General features: G+C 40.2%; 1 protein-coding gene across 3 annotated transcripts in view; it reads right to left on the bottom strand.

Moving 5' to 3' along the window:
- The window catches only part of PACSIN2 (protein kinase C and casein kinase substrate in neurons 2), a 58159-nt gene extending 48225 nt beyond the window's left edge, over positions 1–9934 (bottom strand). For all 3 annotated transcript variants that reach the window (XM_030453517.1, XM_030453526.1, XM_030453531.1), the window contains exon 1: positions 9780–9934. The gene's annotated coding sequence lies outside the window, so the exon portion shown is untranslated. The remainder of the gene's footprint in view (positions 1–9779) is intronic.
- Between the last annotated feature and the right edge of the window lie 8962 nt (positions 9935–18896).

Here is an 18896-nt window from a genome sequence, read left to right as displayed (position 1 = left end):
TTTTTAAATAAAAGTTTTGCATTAGAAACATTAGAAACCTTTAGAAATAGTTTAAGGGTACAGTTTCTACACAATAAGTTTTAGATCTGTCTCAGTTACATTTCAGCAGCTCTTGTAGCACAGCTTCACTTGCATTTATACACACAACATTTTCCATTATTATCTTGACCATCTTTGGCATACATGGGTTTAGAAAAGCACTTATACAAAGACTTGTTTACATCCAACTTCACAGCTCAACTTTTAGAAAAAGTTATTCACTGTACTGCTCATCTCAATACCTAACCTGATCACTTTATGAAAGTATGAATCTGTTCTGCTCCCAAACCCCAAGTCACTCCTCCTGACCCATCCCTATGCCACTGATTCTACTTGGGAAGCTGAAAGATTTATCCAGCTGACAGTTACTTTGCCAAAAATAATAATTTTATGGCTGTACTGGGAAGCCTCCTCCACAACAGCCACATAAATAGAGCTAACACAGAGCACAGAGCAAGAATAAATAGTCAGTGATGAGGAAGAGAACCTGATTTCCCATTTTAGTAGCAACAAAGACTGTCATTGGTTTCAAAGTTACTTATCAACTGTGAGTAGAAGTAGTAACAAGCTTCTGAGCCAGTTTAGCAAGTTATATGATGTTATGCTAACAACAGGAATAAGCAAGTACACATACAACATGAAAGATACTAATTAAAAATTGAGACCTTAAATGACCAGCAAAACCCCCTGTTTTTATTGTTTATGTGTAAGTGGCATGCACACAAGTTAGAGATTAGATTTTTGCATCTGGGAACATAAATCAAGCTCATGTCACTGAAACCTCACTATTCAGGTCACACGACTGAAAACTTAGTAGTTTATAACATAGGCAGAGAGTAGTAACCCTTCTGCAATAATACTGATTTGAATTATTAACAACTGCAAAATACCCCAACACTCCACAGACATTCTGGAATGTCTTCCAATAGTTCATGCCCACATGGGCACTCAGTGGTACTACCAGAGACCACTGAAGTACACAGCAGTCAGCAACTTCTGCAGAGAGCTGCCAAGGAAAATGCTGTATTACTGTGGGGCCCTTTGGTCCAACTCACATTATGTTCCATGTTTCACTCTCCCATTTCTAAAACTGGCATGGAATTTCATATACTGTAGGTGACAATGTCCAGACTCAAAGGGCAAGCTGCACTCTACACAAAGGAACTCCATGTATACTGTTCCTCAAAAGAGGACAGACAGCAGAACTAAGAGTAGCTGAGTACCAGGCCTGAGTTGACTCAGACCAGCTTTAGCTGAGAAGACTCAGATTTGCAATCTGATGAAATAATATTATCTTATCATTAAAGAATCACAGGGAATCACACATTTTTTTTAGTGGCTGTCACCAAAGCCATATTGGAAGAAAAACACGCCGTAGCTACAGAAATAGCTATGTGTGAAGAGAGAAGAGGGGAAATTAATGGTAACAAATTTAACAAAATCTAGGAACGATGAAAGAAAGCAGAAAGAACACAGAAATAGTTTCAGTGGTAGACCTCAAAAACATTTAAAGCTCCTTTCTTGTCCTTATTGTGGCAACCTGAGCAACAATGCTATCACTCATAAGTTACCAACATTTTAATGTAGTAACAGTGGCAGAAGATCTATCAATGCTGACAAATAGCTGTCTTTGAGCGATGAGATTATTAGCCCTAAAATTAAAAATAAAAAGGGCTTAGGAGACCTAACAAGCATACTCAAATTATCTTCTGTTGAAATCCCAAAATATCATTTGGGAAGCTCTAAGTCACAAATTTTTATTACCTTCTGAATAATGGCAATATTTCAGAAGGCTACAGAAAAACTGACGTCACATAATAATTTTAAAAGGGACATGGTTAGTTTACTACAGACAAGGCAATTAAAGCAGAACAAGTAAGAGTCCAGTTGACTGAAAGTTGGTAATTATTATTACATAGGTAAAAAGAAAAATCAATACAGCCAACTTCTTAACAGCATTCTCTTTTTATGAGGTCACCATCCTGAGTGACAACAACTACTTTGAAAAACTAAGCTTCAACACAGAATCAATTTGCTATCACAAGGTAAAAAGGTATTAAAATATAAAATGATACAAGCTCAGTCTGATATTACATTTATTTTAATCTCACAAAACACAGAGTAGAGAAGTATTCTGAAGTGCAATGTACCCACCAAGCTACCACTAAGTTATTTACCATTATTATCAGTGACCTCAAAAGGTTAGAAATCATGACAGATCTACTCTACAGATGATTTCAGAAAAAGCCTGTGGAAAGAGTAAATAACACGAAATCCAGTGCTGATAAACCTATTTGGATCACTTGGCAAAATGAGCATAAGCTAAAGATGCTAATTTGGAATTCACATTGGGCTGTACTGAGACAAAATTTAATTTATCTATCTCATAAAGATGGCCCAATATTCTAAGCATCAAGTTGGAAGAATTCTGAAATGGAGAGGACTGCCCAGTTGAATGTACTCAATGAACTGCAGGATATAAACAATGTGCTGTGGGGTAGGCAGTCAGAAGGAAATATTATCTGACTACACATCAGAGAGAGCACCATGTTTCAGACAGCAGGACTAATTAGCCAACTGGGCAACTAACAGGCTTGCGATGGAGTCTACATTTGTTCTTCCTAAATGGGAAGTTTTCTCTGTGGCTATACTGAATTTCAACAGGATTCATCCACAGAAATCTTATGGCTTGTCTTTTTCTGGTAAAAACAGATCATTACAAATGGTTCATTCCTGGATTAAAGCCTATTAATCATTCTGCTGCATTTGTACAGCAAACTATTAGCAACTCAATAATCAAGTTACTTTAACAGTAAGAGCAGAAGCAACCAAAATCTGTTTATATGAAAGAATGTTTCTTTAGACTCTTTAGATGTCTATATAATGTCCATGTATGATTCACAGAGTAAAAAGTGGTTCTTTGTTAGTCATCTCCAAAACATGCTGTTGAGGATATATCTAAAATTGCAAGAAGGTAAGAAAGAAACAGAATAGAAAGTTAATAGTGAATTTGCAAATAAATTAACCTATTCTGTAGACAACATGGTACATCTTGTTGTACATTACAAAGACACACAACTGAGTCAAATTATCACATGCATTAAACCAAAATGCCTAACTTCTGGTATAGTACAACTGCCATGGAACTCATTGTTAGGCCATGTATCTGGTCTGCATAGCAAGGGGAGCTTCAGAGGTGGCTTCTGTTAGAAGATGCCAAATGCTTTCTCTGGGTTAGTTTGGGTCAACGCCAAAAAGCTCTATGATGGACCCACTGCTGGCAAAGGTGATGGGAGATGGTGGAAGCATCTCAAGAATAACGTACTTAAGAAAGGGGAAAAAATGTGCAGCAGCTGGAGGAGAGGAGCAAGAACATGTAAGAGGAACAACTCTGTAGACCCCAAGGTTAGTGTAGAAGGAGGCAGATGAGGTCTTCTAGGTGCTGAAGCAGAGATTCCCTTGCAATCCATGGTGAAGACCATGGCAAGGCAGGCTGTCCCCCTGCAGTCCATGGAGATTAATGGTGGAGCACAGATATCCACTTGTAGCCCGTGGAGGACCCCAAGCCAAAGCTGGTTGATTCCTGAATAAGGCTGTAGCCTGCACTGGAGCAGGTTTGCTGGCAGGGTTGTGGAGTTCTACCATGAAGGACTGTCTCCCATGGGAAGGAACCCACACTAAGGCAGTGGAAAGCATAAGGAGGAAGGAGCAGCAGAGACCATGTGTGATTAACTAACCACAGTCCCCATTATCCTATGCCTCTGCCACTCAGGGGGAGGAAGTTGAGAAAAATCAGGAGTGAAGTCGAGCCTGGGAAGGTGGGAGGGATGGGGGGGCAGCTGTTTTAAGATTGTTTTATTTATCATTACCCTACTCTGATTTGATTGGCAATAAATTAATTTACCCGAGTCGAGTCTGGTTTGCCTGTGATGGTAACTGTGAATGATCTCTCCCTGTCCTTATCTTGACCCACAAGCCTTTCATTACATTTTCTCTCCTCTGTTGCCGTGGGCATAATAGTTTCTAAGACATTTTACTGCCCAAAAGCGTATCAGCTAACCACTCACAATTTCTCACTGTACTTGAATGACACAACCCTGACAGCATTCCTTACATGAAATTCTCTCCTAACACACAACAATCAAAGAAAAGTTGTTGAAAGGAACCACTTACTCAGTTTAACTTCTCACACGTAAAACCGAGTGCTCACATTCTGGAATGGAACCATCACCATAACTCAGCAAGAGCTTTGGAATAAATCTATTCAGTTAAGTTCACCCTAGAGTTTAACCAAGGTACTCAATGGCTCCTACAAGTTAAACATAATTGTGTGTTGACCAAATATTAGATTACTTAGATTGCTTACCTGAAATAACCTAAGCAACTAAACAAAAAACAGACTTATGAAGCTTTTATCTGTAACTATTAAGAGATAGAGAGATCCTGAAGGCTTTGGGAAAAAATGCTTTAAAAAATGTTACCCAAGGACTGTGGAAATAACCATGTCTTCAAGTTGACATTGTATAATGTGGTTCCACTAAATACAAAGAGTTGCTTTAACATCCCCAGACCTGTTTGTTAAAGATTTATCATTTCTCCTGACAAGAAAGCAGCATTGTTCCAGTCAGCAGTCCAGGTATCTGTCAAGTTGCCAAGACAGCCTCTATTAAGGCAGAGCATCAGAGGCAGAAGTCGAACTAAAAAGATGTCCTATTTGTCCTATGACTCATGACAGATCACTTATTGAAATCTTTGCCCCTTTTTAGAAGGACACATTGAGCAGATTCACCCCGCACCCTTTATTTGACCTATTAGGTCAGAAATTAAAAAAAAAAAAAAAAAAAAAAAAAAGCCATAGGCTTAACAGAATAGTGAAGCATAGCTGTGCATATGCTATTGAGAACAAATAAAACTCTTCTTTCCAAATTCCCCTACTGTTACTATGCTAACTAAGAAGTTCTGTGCAAGTTAGTTTTGGAACCCAGAACTTGGCTATGCTCAGAAAGTTGAATTTGAGATGCCAGGTGTGAGATGGCACACCAGCCTGATACACAGGGGAGATTAACTTATTCTCATACTTATCAGATGAGTCTGATTTCTGCTACTCATGTAAAAAGACAATATAACAAATAATAACAAATAACACACTTCTGCAAAAAGACACTTCGTAATAAAGATAACAGAAACACCAGTCATGGAATTTTAATATTAACAAATGCACTACTTAAAAATCAAAACCTAAGAGCTTACAAGTACATCACAGTTCTGTGATACGTAACTCACAGCAGGCATGAGAAAGTATTTAAAACACAAACTCCCCTCAGTTCAGTGTCACTTAAAACTTTCATGGCACTCATCCTCAGAGAGTTATGCTATGTTATAACATATATTATGTTGCATCTATAAGTTTAGGTCAAAAGATTACATAACACCCAGCCTTTTTGGATTTAGCAATGGCAAAAGGCAAAGAAGCTTGCTTAAAATTTTTGGTCTGTAGATGCCTCAGAATTCTTAACTTAAAGCAGAGTCAAAACACGTTAACAAAAGGATTCACAGAAATAAAAAGGGTTAATAACATGCAATGACCCCAAAACAAACCCTGAAAGATAGAGGTTTCCAGCACTGTTAAAATATTTACAACTTCTTGTGTAAGCCAGAACAGTTTTTAAATATTTGCAAATTCTAAAGAGTTGAACCAAACCACATCGCTTAAAACTTTAGACATTTTCTTGTTGCTTCAGAGGTTGATACTGTGCAGTGTTAAAACATCCATGCTAGCTTTATCCTTATTCAGTAATTAGGGCTGGGTGCCTTCTCAAATATTGACACATCCTGTCCACCAAGATTCACAGGACTCGACCAATGCACACCAGTTCAGTAACTCAAGCAGAATCCACACTCCAGAGCACGCATCAAGACAAGTCCTAGACCATTGGAGAAATACTGAATGTCACCTTGCCCCAGGCAATGTATATTGCAGGACAGCACATAAAGGAATGACATTCATGTCTCGTGACAAATTCAATTATGACTGTACACTGGGAACCAACCCCATGATACAACAGGCTTTGTAAAATCAGTTATTCTTCCCTAGAAAAGCAAGTCAACTATCCAGGTAACGTTTATATTAAATACACCATTCTGTTCAATCCCAGACTGAGAATACTTAACTCACTTTATCTCAGTACAGTTACTTCACTGTTATTTCCTGCTTTCTTCCTTTTCATGTCCTGAGAACAATTAATCAGGGTTGCATTAAGCCAAGCCAAAAATTAGTGATTAGGTTGAGCTAAAAGGAACAACGTCACTTCTTGAAGTTTAATGGATTAGGACAGAACTTGAATTAAATGCTATGTTACACAAAAATTGTTCACCTCATAGATTAGTCTTCATTTCAAGCATTAGAGACTTTATTCCAGGTCTCAAGCGATGAGCAATTAAATCTTAAAATTTATTTTAAAAAACAGATTCCAAGAAACAACACATTACTCCAGTGTCTTAATTTACACGTTTAAAAAAAATCTAACAGTAAAAAAACAACAAAAACTTCAATCTGCATCTGCTGTTCTCCTAGCTGATCGTACATGAAAAATGCAACTTTTTCCATGCACCTGCTACTCCCACACTGAGAAAAATGACAGAAGTTATCTTGTTAATTTACACTACTCCCACAGGTAATTCTTGACTCACAGTACCAGTAAGCATTTTATCCTTCCCCCTTCCTGTAAAAAGTACAGAAGTCTCTTGTCCTGCATTTACAGGCTACAAATTCAAGTTACAGTAACTTTTAGGCTCATTTAAACCACAATCAGGGAAGTACAGAATTGACATAAAGACATCTTTGAGTAGCTCACTCAGCAGTACAGAAGAAAAAGGTACCTATATGCTGTATAAACAGACCATGAGAACAAAACTTCTCATGTCTAGCACTAAAACACCCAAACATGTCACTAGGTAAAATAATAGGTACACCATACTGATTTTTCAGAACAACATTCAAGTGCAACAAAAGAAAGCAGACATCTACCCATTAGAAAAATATATCATTTGGGTATTTCTGGAAGTACTACTAGGTCTTAGACCAAAATGTTGCCCAGAGTAACACCGCACAGTCAGAAAGTCATGTTACTACAATGGTATTTCAAATACTAAATGAATAAAAAGAAAAATGTTAATAAATATAACTGCAAAATAGAATCACGGTTTTGTTAGAGATTACTTGCGGAATTTAGAAACTCTCACAAACCTAAGGAAGAATAAAAGAAAGTTGAAGAACACTTAAAGCCATTCACAAAGATGCATACAACTAACATCAAGCCCAGCAACTGTGCCATCTGTCAGGTCAATATGAAACACTGTGTCCCACTGCAGCACAATCTCTTCAAAATGACAGAGAAAATATTCAGGGAAAAACCTGCAAACCAGGTTTGCCTATTAACCATTAATAATCTATTTCACCGCTAACTACAACTGTCCTGTGTATCCTCCTCTAACACTGACACTATTTGCTTGATGTGTGGTACGCAGTTTAACCCCACCTGGCAGTTTTTAATGTTTATTTCACTATGGCACTGTACAACACAGACCTTGAGCCAAAGGAACTGACTCTGGAACTGTAAACTGCACTGACTGGAGTCTGGAGCACTTGAACACTGAACAGCCATGCCAAGGTTAACACTACAGAGGACAAGGTAGCACCTGCACTCCTCTCCTGCTTATCTTATGATAAGAGATCTCTAAAATAATGCCTCATTCTGCTAGTTATACATGCCCCATGTGCTATTACCTCTATTGTATAATCCGATTCTGTCATAATTGGCAGAATACAACTCAGCAGTGTCTGAAGGCAAATTGCAAATATGACAAAACATAATTTCAGACAGGTAGAGGTATGAAACAGCAAGCACATTAGCCCTTGGTGCTAATAACCTAAGTAGTTAAAAACACAATTAAGAAGTTTTGCCCATCTGAAATAAAGCTGGCATACTCCTCTAGTCACCTCTCACCTTTAAGCAGAAATACAAGTCTTCCCCTGTCTGCCCCAGAAAGTAACAACAGTGTTTTTACATTGGTGTCAGAGACAAATGAGAATGATCTTTTTGTTGCACTAAAACCAGAATAAAACCTCAGCTGCTTACATAATGCAGTCTTCACTACAACTATTAGAGTAACGCACTGTTAAGTGTTCTTACCTTTTCAAGGTACTAGAAAGGCTCTGCCTTTAGAGAAGGGCTGAACAGACTCTGGAATTACATCTACATTAGCAAAAGGGGAAAAAAATCCTCCCTGTAGCAAGAGAAAACAGTCTAATGGCAAACTTTCAAGCAGTCTGTTGTGAGGTCATGGAGTGCAAAAGAGAAAAGCAAAGCATCTAGCACTCTTACAAAGGCTCATTTTTTACCGCAGTCTTGGGTCACATACAAATGATCCAGCTTACTCAAACCAGGTACAGAAAATATGAGCAATAGTGTATTTGTTTTAAATTACCCTGAGTAATCTATGGTTTCTATGGCTACCAAGAAAACTAAATATGTAAAACTATAAAACTGTTTAGTTTTCAGATATTTCATTTTTAAAAGAATCAATTTACTAAGGACAGACTATGTCACTCAAACCTTTCTGGCTTCCCTTAGTGCTAGGGCAAAAGGATGAAGCCTCAGACGGCTGCGTCTATCAGCTTCTGAGTCACTCCAACCAGAGACAGCCAAGCAGCGGGGAAAGATGGATACAGCAAGCCAGACAGACAGCATAGATACACAGTCTTTCTTTAACCAAGTAGCTTCGATGAACATAAGCAGACTTCTGTCTCTCACACTGCCGTTTCACTTTGGGAGATGAGGATATTCTTTCCACTAGCCAAAACAGGGAAAGTCAATAGAGCAGAAGGCAAAGGGAAGACCAGGAAGCCCGACCTGTGCCATTAACCATCCTGAGAAGACTGTAAGCTGTTTAAGATCTCACTCTCCCCCAGAGAAACACCTCCTCCCAACAATCAGCATCATTACCTGCCACCATCCAGAATGCCAAGATTTCAAAGCCGGGAGGGAAAAAAACCCAACGTCTCAATTTTAGATCTCCCTCCTCGCCTATTTTTTCCACCCCTCTCCAAAACCAAAGCCGTCACCATCACCGAGTGGGTCACTAAACTTCTCCGGGCAAGCAAGCTTTTCCCTCCTACAGGAACCGAGCTTCCCCGCAGCCTCTGTCGTCATCCCCCGCAAGCCCCAGCCCTGCCCTTCCCCGCCAGGCGCCGGGCAAGGAGAGCTTCACCTTCCCCGCCGCCGAGGAAGCCCCAACACCTCGGCGGAGCCGCCGGGCCTGCATCCCCTCTTAACCCACCCTCCCACCCCTCACTCTGACCCCATCTCCCACCCCCCCAATTCCTCCCGCCCCAAGGCGCGCGCTCCCCTCGCGCCCGCCGCCCCTCCGCGCCGCCCCCGCGCCTCGGCGCTCCCACCCACACACACACCCTCCCGCCCCACCGCAGGGGGACCGAGACCCCACCGACACCAAACGGGGCCTTAAGGGCACATCAACCGCCCCAACAGGGGGCACCAGCCGCTGGCGGCTCCGGCGAGACAGTTCAAACAGCCATCCTTCCCGCGGCTGCCGGTAGAATCCCGCCGCCCGCCATTCCGCGCTCCACCGCAAAGGCTCCGACAGGGGTCTACAGACCCCGGCCTCCGCCTCAAGCCTCTCCCTGAAGCTGGGGCCCAAGACGACGACGACGCCTCCCTCACCTGAAGGGCCGGGAACTGCTCGTCTCCTGTGCCCGCCTGAGGCAAAGGACGGAAGGGGCTGGTGAGACGACGACAGAGCACGGAGGAACGCGAGAGAAACCCCAGCGCCGCTCTCCGCTCCCCGCCGCACCAACTCCTGCAGCTGCTGCCGCCCCCCGCGCCCGCCTGCCTCCGCCCGCCTCCCCCGCCCCTCCGATTGGCCGAAGCCACGACGCCTCTCGATTGGACGAGGGCGAGGAGCAAGTTCCCGCTCCGCCACCGCCTATTGGCTCTCAGAGGCTGCCAATTAACGCCGCTTCCTACTCGAGTGCTGGAAGGGGCGGTGGGGGCAAAGGTAGCCGCCGGGGGCGCGTGCCCGCCTACCCTCTCTCGCGCGGGCGGGGGGAGATCCCCAACGGCTGTGGGGAAGCCGTTGGCTGTGGCCAAGCGCCCGGCCCGGCACCGATCGATCGGGGGGCACCTCCTGAGGGGGCTGTGGCCGCGGCGGGGTACGGCTCTGTACCCAGGGGGGCCAGCGGCTGCCACCCGGTGCCTCTCGGGCACCTTGCCCGCCCGGCTGGCCGGGACGGCAGCGCTGTGCGCGGTAGGTAGGTAGGTATGTACGTGTTGGGAAGCCGCTGACAGTAATGCTGCGGAACGTGGCAGGGCGCGACGCGAATGAAAATAATTGCGTCTGTGTCGCGTCTCCAATGCGGGAGGACCGTGAACGAGCAGAGGATTTCGTTTCCCCCAGGGGAATTTGAACGAGGCGATAAATCCCGAAAAGCGACGGGGACTTTTTAACGCCCGAAAGTGGTGAAAGCTTTAATTTCCCTCCCGCTCCGCCGGCAGAGCCGCCGTGTAACGCAGTGCCCTCTAACAGCACAATGCGGCAGGGACGGTGCTGCATTCATCCCACCGCTCCGCCGGCTGCCGTCTGTCAGCTGCGGCCGCGCCTGGCTGGGGCTGACAGCGCAGCACTTGGCGGGCTCGTCTGGCAGCTCCACTGGAGACCGAGGCGGTTCAAGGACGGAGCCACCTTTAAATAAGTTGGTTAAACCTCTGTGCGTGGAAGCGGGCGACCCTTGAATAGTGCCACAGGCAGAACTGTTACTCCAACCCTTCCTTATCTTTCAGACCGGATTATTTCAAGTTCCAAGCGGCAGCCATCGCGGTTACCTTATTTCGTCCCTTCAGCCTTCGTCTTCTCCACGAGTTTGAGTTTCCTTCCCATCTACCCTTATCATCACTGACCTGCCTCCAGCGTTGTCCCCGGGGACAGCCTGGTTTGAGGACTGCGAGAGTTCTGGATCGTTGGGTAGGGCTGCAAAACAGTCATAAGAGTACTTTCCTCTTGGCCACGTTTCTTATGCAAGTCTGCATATAATCAAGCATAGACGCCAAGTCTTCCTGTACTCTTTCACTAAGTGCGTGACTCATTAACTTAAGGAGTTTTAAGTTCACTGGGAATTTAGATTAGCTCAGTAGAACTGCAAGACCATAGCACTGGGATAAATCTTCCCTTCTGAAGCAACGAGCAGCCATTAAAAAAATTATTTTAATGAATTACAATTATGTAATTTCAGCAAAAGTTGGTCAGGTTGGTAAGTTTTCTAATATTTAAATTATTTCTCCCTTCCCTAATCTCTTTCTTCTATGTTGAAAGTTAAAAGTTCACATTTGAGAAGAGGAATCTTGAATTTTACTGTTTCTTCTCTCACTCCTGACAGCAGATGCAATTTAGTTTTCCACACAGTGTCTTAATAAATATGAGATCAAGCTTTGCATAAACTAGCTCTCTTTACAGGGGATTACAATATATATATATTCATAGATACAGCTCTTTTTGTATGGACAGGAATCAAGCTTCCGTTTAGCCTAGAGCAGTGTCAAAGCTGGAAATCCTCCCTGCCAGAACCTTTAGACTTTCTTCAACCTCAACATCAAAACAGTTATTCATCTCTTTGTAAGGTCAAATAATGCTCAAACTTGTTCAAAGACTGAAGAAACAGAACAAGAATTCAGTGTAAATCACAGCACTCTCCACCAGAACTAAGTTCAAACTGTGATGAAAGGGAATTCCATAGTGGCAGAGGACAGAAGTTCAACCTGCCACTGGTGGTGGACTGACACACAGAAACCCCAGCTGTTCCACACAGAATTGATTGAATACCACCTTTTGCCCCACAAATCACTTACGTGTGTACAAAAATACATATAGCATACAGCATGCAAAAACCAGGGCTCACATCTTCTATTAGGCCAGTATAGGGTCAATGACTGTAAATGGAACAACTGATGTATTTAGGCCCTGAGACTGGTTGCAAAAACCCCATGTCTTCAAATTGGCTATTTCCATGCATGGACTTTGCTAGGCCTCTGCACTTCTGATACATCTACAGATAAGTATATATAATACAGATAAGTATATATTATTCATTATTATATATTACATCATAATGCGTATATATCCAATGTGTATATTTTGTTACTATATTTACTGTATTTATATACATATTTACTACATTTAAAAAAATATACACACATAGGTACAGTCAATTTAGTCCTTGTGTCAGTGCAAAGGCAGTGGTGGTCTGGAGTCCTCCCTCTTTGTATGGATCTTCAACTTCCTTCCAAGTGAATGAGAATGATCAGAACTTAGTAATTTACACAACATTTTTGTACTAACAGCCAGATTCAGATTTTAATACAACTTGAAAAATAACAATTGTTTTCCAACTTTTCACTGAAACATCTTTATAAATCTATTACCATCTTTACAAATCCCATGGAATCATAATTTTAAAGATAAAAATGTAAAGGCAAAACATTCAATTAGGAAAAGCAAAGCTCACCAAAAGACAATTTATATTAACATTTTAATTTAATACTTGAAAGTTTCTTGAGGCACCACTTTAGGGAATGGTATTTTCAAGCTGCTGAATATTATCTTCTGCAAGATGTTGCAAGATGTTTCCTATGCTTCTTACATTTAGATGAGTTTAGGCTCCTCTGGAGGCCAATGAGACAATAACAGCTACTAATTTTAAAAATACATTTTAACTGTGAAGTTTTTGCCCCTTTTCTAAGTGTGCCATTTAGAACAATTCAGAAGCAACCTTCATAGAGTCATCTTAGTCTACTTTTTGGACCAACGCTGTTGATCTGCCTGTGAATTACTTCTCTGTGAATTTGTCTGTGTTGGAGTTAAGATACATGCTGGTGCAGTCGTTTGACTTCATTACTGATAGTAACACAGCTTAATGTATGTATAAATATATTTAGGCTTTAAATATATATAGGCTTGAGGCTACATACACTGAATAAACACGTACATGCACTTGAAAAACTGCTTGAGGAAATATACCTCAGTGGTTAATAAGGTCCTACTTTTTCAGTTTATAAAATGTATATTATCTTTATGCATATTCAAACACTAAGTTTTTCTTGTTGTGAATTAAAAGAGATTAGTGGTCTAATTATAGTTATCATCAGTCATGCAACCTCCTGCCATTATGACACTATTATGATGCCATAAATAATTTACTGATATAGTGAATCATTCTTTAACATATTTATCATTTTCACTTTAGTATTTTCACATTCTTTCCCTACATATTAGAATGGAGTTGTTCTCTGAACATTTTCAGTTATATTCAGAATATGACATCTTGGGAAATACTAACTCAGTCTTTTTTCTTAGAAAAAAGATTAACAGTCTACACAGCCCTGCTGGTGAGCATTTGATTTGGACAGTTAGGAACAGGACAGGAAGTTTCTGGGGGAAAAAAAAAAAAAAAAAAAAAAATCCTTCCCATTTTACGTAAGTATCCCACGGTTATTTTTGCTTTTAACACAATCTATTTTTAAATATGCTTCTTGTGTCTTCTGCTGTCATCAGAAATTCCATGTGTCCTTTCAAGCACTAATACTTTGTAGAGAAACTGTCTCATGGCTTCACTGAGTGCAAATTTATTGGTGTTTCTTGACTCTTGCAATAACATTTCAGCACTCTTCAGAATGTTTCTCTCTAGCTAAGAAAGCCCAGGTGCCTTATTTATTTATTTATTTACAAGTTAAATCTAAATTTAAATCCTGAACCATACTTTGATTGCAAATGTAATGCCATTAGTGATTATATACGAAACCAATGCCACAATTTCAGAATACTAAATTTAATTCACCTCAATTTCACTCTTTCACTGCCCAGTTTTCACTGGCAGAAAACTTTCCACCTGTAAGAGACATTCATGTCTACAATATTCTTTATCATATCCTTGGTGAGGAGATTAATTAACTTAATTAACATAATTTTTTAATTAGTGTTTCATACTATGCAACTTTTTCTATTTTACAACAATGTCTGAAATTATCTCAGACGTGAATGATATATTTTTAATAGGTATAAATTTTAAGAATAATTAAGGCATAAAAGACTCTGTCAATAGTAAAGATCTCTCTGTCATCACAACAATGGGGAAAGTTCTGGCTATGGACTGCTTCCAGTATAGAGAGTTTCTTTAAGCTTTCCTAATGTTTGAAGAAAACTTTTAAAAAGTGGAAAAAAAAATACAGTCTGGCACAAACAACTTCCTTCTATTCAGTAAAAACAATCAGTTTTTCCAAGATACTAATTTATGTTCGTATTTCTCTTAATGATCAAATTTTTAACAAAATTGTGGCTAAAGTCAGCTTTTCCTAGATACACAGATATAATTTATGTCCTGCAGAGAATACAGGAATAAAGTTTTTGTTTGACTTTGTTAAGGAACCCCACAGGTTAGCATAACTAATTACGAACACCAATGTTACATTTTGATACCTACACACCAGATGGCACAGAGTCCTTCCCACTGACCTGAAGGCTTGAGCGAGGGAATTTAATAAAGCAAGCACAAAATCCAAGATGTGTTCTGCTTTTTCCACCTAAGTAAGCTGAACAGCAACTACCTCAGAAACAGCACTAGTTTATAATGACGAAGCAAAGCCCTTCCTTTAGTGTAGATAAATGAGCTCTGCCTGACATGTTGTACTGCTGAAATGCAGGACTATCTATCTTCTGTGAAATGCCTATTGTTTTGCTAAGTTTAAGCAGGAAGTGAATCAGGAGACAGGGACATTTTAGGCAGAAGTTCTATTGTAAAGCCAACAGCAACACAGTAGCTTTAAGGATAATACTGTTTCTTTTCTTCTAATTAAGTTCCTAAAGTCATATAAAGAAGCTATTCTGTGAGAATCTTATTAATTCCTTCCATGTCAAAGAATTAATAGGGAGAAAGGTTAGTGCCCAGGAAGCCAGTCCCACTATTCAACTCTAGCAATAAGCTCTTTCTACACTGCTGTCATTACAACAATTCCTGTAGCTGTTTAGAGCTTGTCTATTTAATTCTTCATACAATACTGTCGTTATGCCAGTGATCTCTTGAGCATACGAAGAACAGTGTTCTAGGACTGAGACACACATTTATTTTAGCTGTGCCTGGCAAGTTGTTACACTAGCCGAAAGTTAGAACTTTTGAGAACTGTTATTTCTAAATTATTTTGCTCCACTGAAAGCCAAACCAGTTCCTTTATCCACAGTTAAATACATTTGGAGGACAATTGGCTGGGAGCCACAGTTAGTTACTCAGAGCTCAGAGCTTGTCTGCTTTCAGTCACTCATATTTAAGCCCACTAAAGCTCACTCATTCACAAGTAAAACAGCCTTTAATCTTCTGAAGAGCAAAACGAGGTAGCTTACTGTTGAATGAGAGCATCCATGTGAAGTTTAACATCTTTCATTATACAAGGTAGCATCACACCTTCACTCAGTTCCTCCTAACTCCTACAGTAGATACATGCCCCAGGTTGTGTGTACACATCTCTCTTATCACCTCAGTTCCAGCTGATAGCAGAGCACACCTCAGGCTGTTATCAGTTTGTACACCACTTAGTACTATTAGTTCTGTTCCACTACAGCAATTAAGGATGCAGGAGTGAAAGGTTTAAGATTTTATCCTTGAATAGGCAATTAAAAGTTTTCATTTTCAATTTCTTTTCCTCCTTACCAGATTTTCACCTTTACCTTTCAAGGTCATGTACAAACAAGCATCTCACAGGGTGATATCCACATACTACCCTCCTCTCCCTCCCCCAGAACTATTAGCTATGACTGCTTTTGTTTCCTTGTCATCCTGTTTCTGACTCTACAGACAAGCTGCTTCATGCACAGAGCAGACTCTCATTCCAGCTAATAAAGAACATGACCCCTTTCCTTATTCAAATTCCTTCAAAGAAGCACTGTATTTTCCAAAAGGTCTTTACACAGAAAAACCAGATATTACATAGCTATGACCATTCCTAATTTTGAGTTTCCCAAGAACATTTCACGCAGGTACATAAGGCTTCAAGTTCTTCATAGAAAAGGAAGACTTCCTGCTTGCTTGCAGGTTTTCTAGGGCTTGTTTGTTACTGATAATCAGAAAGCCAATCTTAATCACCTAAAATTTAATGTAGGTTTTTCATGTATTGAAAGTGAAAAAAATAGTTAAGAGCCTTCAAACTTCAAGCTCAGAAAAAAAACTGTTGGAAAAGGAAATGAGGAGAAAGCAGGCTGATGTATCTAATCACTGTAGTCTGTTGTTTTTATAAGGAAAGTGGAATGGGACCAGGAAGCAAAGGGTCACACTATCTGCAGTCTCTTTGACTCTTTAAAGAAGAATTCATGTTAGGGATCAGCAAGATAAACTGCTAGCTATACACTGGCTGGAGATTTAAGTGTGTAAAATGTGACAAACATTTGAAATTTAAAGTCCAGTTCTGAGATTAATTACTACATAGACAAAGATTCCTATGAGAGCTTTTTTCATATATATTTCATAGATTTTTTCAGATAAATTTCATCCTTAGTGAGGTGTTTGACATAAGCTTTCCTAATACTCATGGCCAGAGAAAAGGATTTGCTTGTTCCAAATCGACAGTGCTGCTACAAAAATATTTTTCATACTGCTCTGCAAATACTGCATGTGAATGAAATGTGTCTGCTATACACTGGGACATAATCCTTATTCTTTGAAAGCAACAGTAAGACATCCACTGATTTAACATGATGACAATTTTTCAGAAGTCAGGACAGGAAGAGATGCATTATTATACTGAGTAATAACAGTGTAAGCTCAAATGACTGTACCCTTTCCAAGCCATTGGAAAACTCTCAAATGAATAAATAAGAATATTCAACATTAGCAATATTACTTGTAGTGCCATTCCTATTCTGTCTCGTGTTTTGCTGCCTAGCTGTAAAGACACCATTGCTAACACAGAGCACCCCCTACAAACAAGCTTGGAAGAACAAGATTATTTAGATAGTACCATCACTTTTGGTTCATTATGAAATACAGCTAAAAAGTATGCCCTTGTTTAAGTCTCTAAAGCCACCTACAGCAATAAATCCTAATAATCCATACCTGGTTTTGCTTTCACATTAAGCCTTCCCAAAGGGAGACTGAAAGTCACCCCAGCTCACTAAGTATGTTACGATTTCTATATACTGAAAAGTAACAGTGTGATGCCTTTTTATCAGAATCTACATTTCTCAAGATGTCCCTTCCCTATCAAGTCCTGCCGGCACAGCTGCATTAAAAAAAAACCCAAACAAACATGAAGGGAAGGAGTAAGCATTCTACTGTAGCCATTCTTCTCGGTGCTACTGTTAGGATAGAACAAGACTACAACACTCCCCTCTGTCCAAGCTACTAAAGAAATGAATTACAAGCAGTGGAACCAGAAGCGAAAGCAAGCTCCATTTTCCTTCTATCAGAATATCCTTGTTGGGTTGCCTGAAGAAACATAACCATACTACAGAATACTATTTACTACAGCCTCATAGTTCCTAAGGTTGTCACTACTTCCAGCTTTACCCTTAATATGCAGTTGGGTGTAAAGCCGGAAACATCTGCCCACTAAATATCACATAATTAAATATCACATAATTAAAACAACACTTAATATCTGACCACACATCTACTTAATAGCAGCTTACCTGTCAAGGTTCAAGTATACAAAAGCAAGACTCACACACTTAAGAACTAAAAAAAAAAGACTCAAGCCAAGCCAAACCCCAACCCCCAAAATTATGAGACGTGAAATTTAGATGAGCTTTCCTATCCTGCAATATTCACCTTTTCTTAGCCTTCCTTCAAAATCCAACTGGAATATGCAAAGATTCAAGTGTGATGACCAGAGAATCAGTTGGATTTTGGTCTTGATTTTAATGGAATATACACGATTGAGCAAGATGAGGATTACACTTGCAGTGACTCATTCAGTCTACGTTTTTCATTCTTTATTGCAAGGATGAATCCCAGATCATGTGTAAGGATATTGGTCAGCCCAGCCCAAATCTCCCCTCCCTCCCCAGCCCAAACTGCTCTTGCCAGATTGTGTTCAGACTGAGAGTCATCAGCAACAACCCTCAAAAATTGCAGTTTGTGAGCAGCTGCTCTCTTCTAAGAGGACCTTCAAAAGCAAGAAGAAGATTGACACTTTCTGTGACACACATGGTCTGTTTTACATGATGAAGAAACTTGATGAAGAGGCCACTTTAGTGGCCTGCCACATAAAAGAGCAAAGCACACAGCCTGCTGTGGGAGGCAGAGATTGAGTATCGCTGCAGTAGTGGCATCCAGATAAGAGTGTATTATGGTTACATGGACATTTGCAACTCTCAGCCTCCTTCCTCTTTCTCTCCACAATACTCCACCATCAAAAAAGGGAGGAGGCAGAACAAATAAAGATAATCAGAACTTCACACTGGCATCTATATATAACTACTAAATAACTGATGGAAACAAAAGCCAATCACAGACTCAACTGGTTTATTTATATGCTATGACGTTAGAAAGCTGAAGTACCTATTTTTAATTTCTGCTCTATACATTTTGGTAGCTAATCATTAAACTTTTATCAGAGCTACCAGAATTAGCTTACTACATGCCAACAATATTTTTGTTATAGTACACACAAAATATACAAAAATATAGAGACGTTGTACCTATATACATGGATAAATCCACAAAGAGATTCTGGTGCAAATAAGGATTTATCACCAGTTTCAAGAAATGAGATTTATTACGGTATGTAATTGTTCTGCCTGTTTTC

Source organism: Calypte anna, chromosome 1 (assembly GCF_003957555.1).
Source record: "Calypte anna isolate BGI_N300 chromosome 1, bCalAnn1_v1.p, whole genome shotgun sequence".
Classification (NCBI taxonomy): domain Eukaryota; kingdom Metazoa; phylum Chordata; class Aves; order Apodiformes; family Trochilidae; genus Calypte; species Calypte anna.
This window is presented reverse-complemented; position numbering and strand designations above follow the sequence as displayed.